The 7059-nt window shown below is 38.5% G+C and overlaps 1 long non-coding RNA gene across 1 annotated transcript; it reads left to right on the forward strand.

Annotated features, from left to right (window-relative positions):
- The first annotated feature begins 5392 nt into the window (after nucleotides 1–5392).
- Nucleotides 5393–6190, forward strand: LOC134661040 (uncharacterized). The gene is made up of 2 exons (XR_010097921.1): nucleotides 5393–5442; nucleotides 6108–6190. It is a non-coding gene; the product is annotated as an uncharacterized LOC134661040 (long non-coding RNA).
- Nucleotides 6191–7059: the final 869 nt, after the last annotated feature.

Raw genomic sequence — 7059 nt, forward strand, 5'->3', positions numbered from 1 at the left:
GGCCCGTCCAGACGGGATGATCAAATTGACCTATTTCGAATTGTCGGCAAAGTGTTAAACTTAGGTAATCGTTATTTGGAAAGGTTTATTGTTAAATCACATGCCAGGATAATAAAAAACAGTTTGACTAGTCATATTGGCCGGCATATACTCGTACCCCGGTAACCACAAAAAATACTAGGGCGATTTTATCTAAAATTGTACATTCCACTTTTTTTTAGATTTTTTATGTTATTTCTACTCAGAATGACGAATTCTTTCGATCCTAATATGAGAAAAGTGTCGCAAAATGTCCATAAACTTTTCGATTCTTCCATTCCGATACCGTCATACAAAGTCTATGAAAAATGGTAAAGGGATGGAATAAAAATCTCAGGACACATTTTTGCTCCTGGATCGATAAGCGTGTGATTTTGAGTAGAAATTACATAAAAAAAACAACGGGCTGCACTCCGGGAGTCCCGACAGAAGTGAAAACTCAATGACTAGTCCAAAATGTCTGCAGCACTATGTATAATTGACCCATCCTCCTTTCTATTGAAAAACTTTAGTTCCGAAATTGCTGGTCAGTGAGCTTGTTTAAAATTCGAATAGAAATTGTAAAGTTACCTTGCAGACTTCGCATCTAAATATTGGTCATGATATTTTGAGTTTTATTCACCACTTTTATTTGCGATTTCATCAAGATGTAGCTTTATTGAATTATGTCATTGAGTTTTTCTTTATTCATTTAAATGCCATCTAAACCTTACGGTCACGTGAATGCCTTACGCTGTCTCGAGTTTATCATTTTTTCCCCACCTCAAAAAGTGCCCGCGCCGCTAAAGAAGTTTTCACTTCAAAAATTCCAAATTAAAAAAAATAGTGTAAGTGTAAGTACACTGTACAGTCGCTATCAGATATATCGGAGCGGCCAAGGGGCTCACAAATATCTAAACACGCCTCTATTGTCAAGGCGTTAAAGTGCGTTTTTAAGCACCTCGGCCGCTCCGATATATTTGATGGCCATTGTACTTACAACTTTTAATAAAATGGCCCATTAAATAAGCAATGGCCTCTTCTATAAAACGGGCTTGAATATTGGCTCTACTTTGCTTTTTTAGCGTTGGCACAAGTGATATAAGTCTTAATACAATTAAAATAATGTATATAATCTGGTTAACCAGTGGTATCACTAGTAAAAGGCGCGAAATCAAAACTTTCAGTTAAACAAAATGAAATTGCAGGTGTTACAGGATGTAGTGCATAACCCTTTACCATCGTATTATCTCGGAAACATTCTTATTTGTCATTCATTGGACTTCAGTCAACGTCAGTATTGTTTGTACTGAGACTGACTGAAATAGTATGACAAGTTGGTACGTTTCCGTGAAAATACGATGGTAAAGGATTATGCACTACATCTGTACAGAAGAGAGGATTATTTAGTGACCAATGCTAGTGTAGACCATAATACACAACAAAAACATACACACAGTGCCGGCCCGAGCCCTTGATCAGGGTAGAGCGAAATCGGGTTTTGGCGCCCTTCGTTGAAGTTTTCAAACGTATTTTCGACCCCTCCCCCCCCTCCCCTTCGCCACACTCGCGTCTTTTAAAACTTTTTTTTTGCCATTTTGGTGCCCCCCTTGCCATCCGGCGCCTAGAGCGGCCGCTCCACTCGCTCTACCCTAGATCCGGCCCTGCATACACATACATTTATGTGTCAGCAGAATATTATCAAATGTGACGCTTCAACATCTTGATGTCCAAACAATTTGGACACGCGTCATTTGTTATTATGTACTAGAGTGCGTCACATGTCATAATCCTACGATTTTGTGACGCTTGTATAAAATCTAGCTAGCTCTATGGAAGTAAATTTGATATTCAAAACTATTACAATATCGCTTGCTGCTATTAAGGCGTACAATAAAACATTGATACAGCTTATTTCAGCATTGCTTACTGGGAGCTCAAGGAACCCACAACAAAGATTATTTTCAAAAAAATAATTAAAAATCTACTCGAAATGCATTCACCTTCCACTGTCAGCTATGAAATACAGTATAACCCGCTTAGCGCTCAACGCGTTCAGCGGCGGTAACGGCTATAGCCGTACTTGCCAATTGAGTTTAAACTTTAAGATTTAGCCGTACGGCTATCACCGTAAACCGTGTCAAAAAGATTCCGGTGGGACTACGCCAAAAACACGTTTTAAGCGGAATAACAAAAATGTATAAAAATAATTCCGGTTTTCATGTTTCTTTTATGTACTTCCCATATTTTTCCCATGGTTTTCCTTCATTTTCATTACCTCATTGACTGATATTGCCGTATGTGTTAGGGTAGGCCCCTAAAGATAATAATCGGCTAAAACATAGATGATTAGATACCTACTTGTGCTTGTAGGAAGCTTACTTTAGACTTGACGTTTAGTTTCGACCATGACTTTACATAACTATCGCCGCCGTTGCTGGGTTGTGAACTCAATCAGTCTATAGATTAATTAATTAAATCGTATGGCAAGATTCGAGTCGCTTAAAGTATTAGAAAGTAATAAATAATTAAAGAACTATATCCAATGTCTTGGCCCATAGGGCTGCGTCTTCACTAGGAGCGAGCAAGTCTTCATGGTTGCCAATAAACTTTCTCTTAGGGCAGTCGACTGTTATGTGGTGGATAGTCTGCTTTGGAGCTCCGCAGTCACACTCTGGCGAGTCTCGCCACCCGCACTTGAACATATAATCGGCACAGCGTCCATGCTCAGTTCGAAGTCGGTTGATCTGGCACCATTCCTTTCTGGGAGACGAAAAACATCCTGGCTTTTTTGTAGGGTCGAAGTTCGATAGGGACTGTCTAGGCGGATCTGACATCCAGTCCTTTCTCCATTCCTCATTTATATTGAACCCACATTCCCGCAGAATTTTTGCTGTTTCGTATGGTGGGTTCCGAGATTTCAGGCGGTGCTTTGGTGGGTGTAGGAACTCTTGATAGACGGGTAAGTTTGGGTGCTGGACTATTTTCTCGCTTTCCCTTACCAAGGCGTGCTGTCTTCTGAGGTGAGGAGGTGGAATGTGGCTCAAAGCTGGCAGCCAACGAATAGGCGTCGACTTGACCGTCCCCGTTATACACCTCATGGTATTTCGCAGTTGGACATCGACCTTTTCAGTGTGTGCGCTGTTTAGCCAAACTGGAGCGCAGTACTCCCCTGCCGAGTAGACTAGGCTGAGTCCAGTCGTGCGCAGAACATCCGCTGAGGCTCCCCAAGATGTGCCGGTTAATCTGTGCAGTATGTTATTTCGGGTGCCCAGTTTCTTACCTAGCTTGCTTAGGTGGGGATTGAACGTAAGGGAGCGGTCTAGTGTAACACCTAGATATTTAGGGTGGGGGTTGTAGCAAAGAGCTTTCCCTTCAAAAATAACATTGGGTTTGTATGCAGCCAGCTTGTTGTTTAAGTGGAACGCAGACACTTCCGTTTTGTTGGCATTAGGCCGCAGGCGCCATATATTGAAGTAGTTGGTTAGCTCTTCTAGGTCTTTGCTAAGGGTTTGTTCCGACTCCTGAAATCCCACGTGTTGGTGTGCAACGGCGATGTCGTCGGCATAAACAAACTTCCTGGACACGGTATCGGGAAGATCGTAGGTGTACAAATTAAAGAGCAGGGGCGCTAATGTTGAACCTTGGGGTAGGCCGTTCTTTAGCTTCCTGGTGCGGCTTTGCTTATCTCCCAAGTACACGATAAATTCCCTGTTACCGAGCATGTTTATTATAAGGCTGGTAGTCCGCCGGCATGGGATTGTCTTCATGAGTTTGTAAAACAAGCCCTCTCTCCACACCGTGTCATACGCGGCTGAAAGATCCACAAAAACGGCCACGGTCTTAAGTCGTTTCTGGAAACCCGCCTCTATGTGTGTGGTGAGGGAGAGCACTTGGTCCGAGCAGTTCCGACCTCTCCTGAATCCAGCCTGCTCAACGGGTACCACTTTGTCGATTAAGGGGGTGATCCTATAGTCTATAGATAGCACAAGGCCACTGTATCTCTATACTACTATTATAATAGATAAATTAATCAAGGCGTTATTTTGATCGGACGTGCTATGACCCTATGTCGTTATCATGATATGCTATGATTTTCTATTAAACATTGTTGCGTATGCATATGAATATAAACACGTAGGTACTATTTCGTAGTAATAAATACATTAAAAAAAAACAGATCAATGATTTTACAGAGCTTTAGTTGGTACCAAATTAAACACTATTACTGTGTACTGTATTACAATTCTTGGTACAACAACATAAGTTGATAAAGACAGATGGATAAATAATTTAAGAAGCATTACCGCACGAAATATATCAAATAAATTCCAGTCATTCTGAATTCGAAATGTCACAAATTAGCCAAAAATTAATATTCAATAAAAATAATCATAGTCAAATTATTAAACGTGACCCACTAAAGACAGTGCGTCATTTTGAATAATATACGAGTACACCTTTATGTCACATTTAATAATATTATAATTAAGTGACACAAATAATTTATCATGCGTCCCATGCGATCATACTCTGTAATGAACTTTCGCGTCGAATGAAGATCCCTATCCCTATATGACAGTTCCTTCAAGTCTCTTTTGTATGGGCTTAAAAAAATGGAAGAAATATTTGTCTACCGTATTATTTAAATGTTACATTTTATAAATAAAATAACGTGCTAAAGTTGTAAAAAAAATGTCTACAAACATTTTACGTGACAAAACCTTAATAAATGAACTGTCATATGGATCACCATTCAACGCGAGAGGATTAACCCTTCGTATGTCTAAACACTGATCAGTGCGCACGAATTTAAATCCATTGTTTAATACAATAGGTTTAAATTCGTTCAAACTGATCAGTGCTTATACATACGAAGGGTTAAGTGATCTTTTTTAATAATAAATGGCTTAAAATTCTTACAATAATAAGATACGTAATTGTTTCACACTGCCTAAAGCCAGACTACAAACTTGTGTCAGTAATTTTGAACTCGGATACGTTGCTATTTGAGTGCGAATTTTCTTAAAGATACTTCTAGACTAAGTGGTATTCTATTATTCTGTTTAGTTTGTACCGTAACTTGACGCTAGTTTAATTGGCTGGGCACAATTCGCCTTATTAGGCTGAGTTTCCACCAGACATGTGCGAGGATGTGTAGCGTGAGATGTTTGTTAAGAAACAATAGTATCCCTGCACGCTGAGCAAGGAAAACCAATCAAGTGATTCTATTAGTTCTTAACAACCTCATCCCTCGCACATCTCTGGTGGAAACTCAGCCTAATAAGGCGAATTGTGCCCAGTGTTACTTGTAGTATTTTAGAATGTTTTTATCAAGCGAATTTATAATGGTATACATACACTATACACCGTGTTTTTTTCAACTCCGTTAATTTCAAGGGTGCATTCCTGAGCTTAAATTAAGTTTATATCTCAACCACACCGGTATTCTAATAAACTCCATTTTCAAGATTAAAAAAAATCTGATTAGGCCCTCACGAGCGTGTACACTTTCCTTAGGGCCTGTTTACATATTTATTCATCATCAGAGCTCGGCGGGGGTGAGCTATTTTCCTTATAATATGACGTAAGACTTGTCAAATTATAAGGTAAATAGCTCACCCCCCGCCGAGCTCTGATCACCATCAACATAACTTAAGAGCTATGCTCATTAGTGTTTTGAAATTAACGGAGTTTAATAAAGCACGGTGTATAAAGTCTGTGCAGAAAGAGAAGAGTCGTAGAATGTATTGGGTCCCATACATTTCACGACTCTTCCCTTTCCGCACAGACTCTATCACGAGAACCATTTCTTCAAAACATTTTATTCAGTGAAAATACGAACAATTTATTTTTTATGGCAACTCGACTTCAATTCAAACATCATTTTCCTATAGAACATCCTATGCTATTTACTTAAAAAAAAAAATTATTGTATATATTATAATGACAAATTAAAAAAAAGAGTCACCATTTCTACTATTAAGGCATCGAATATTCATATTTCTGTACATCTATTATGTCCATTTTACACTACGATTTTTGTAATACACCGAAAATATGCAAGATTCCGGTTAGTCAAAGTCCAGTTCAGTCAAAGATTGATTAAGATGTGTAAAATCTAAGACAATTTCGTGCTTCGAATTTGACAGGTCAACGAGATGGCGCTGTACAGCTCCATCATGAATCTAGTATTAAACTGGATTGGGCATGAGTGGTGGGGATAACTGACAGAACGGGATAGACTTATGTTACATCTTTCAGTAGGAGTAGCAGCGAAAGCGCTATTATTGTTTGTCATTGTCACAGTCTCACATCTTTTTTTATTCCCCACCGTGATTGGTCGAATTCATTTGTTGCCCACCATGACAAATAAATTCGACCAATCACTGCGTCGCATTGCGTATGTTTTGTCCCTCACGGAGGCACGCGTAGACCACTTCTATAGGATGCTACCTTCTATGAGCTCCATACATTTTGCGTTAACTCTATTGTCAAAAGTTGACGTTTGACAACTCAGTCGCGCCATCTGTTTTGCATGTCAAACTAAGCAGCACGATGTTTTCTTAGACTTTACCTCTCTATTACAATCAAAGCTCTTTGGTTCAATCAATAAAATCGATGTATTATAAAAACCTAACCTACCCGTTTACATTATATTCTACAACCTCCACGATACGTACAGGGGCCTATTTCTCAAACGGTATTAGTCTAATATTATTTTTCTACTCCAGCACTTAAATGTGTCAATTAAATGACTGACAGTGATATCTAAAGCAATGTCATTTGAATGCTTTGTCTATAGGCTCATAAGATGACTGCTAGCAGTCATCTTATGAGTATAATACAACTGCTTTATTTTTTTTAAAGATACAAGTTCCGATCATCTTGATTGAAAGAGGTATGTTTTCATTTACAATAATAACTCTTTTTTTTTTTTAAATAATAACCCTTTTTTTTTAAATAATAACTCAATTTTTTTTAAATAATAACTCTTTTTTTTAATAATAACTCATTTTTTTAATAATAACTTTTTTTTTT

The sequence above is a fragment of the Cydia amplana genome, chromosome Z (assembly GCF_948474715.1).
Source record: "Cydia amplana chromosome Z, ilCydAmpl1.1, whole genome shotgun sequence".
Taxonomy (NCBI): Eukaryota; Metazoa; Arthropoda; class Insecta; order Lepidoptera; family Tortricidae; genus Cydia; species Cydia amplana.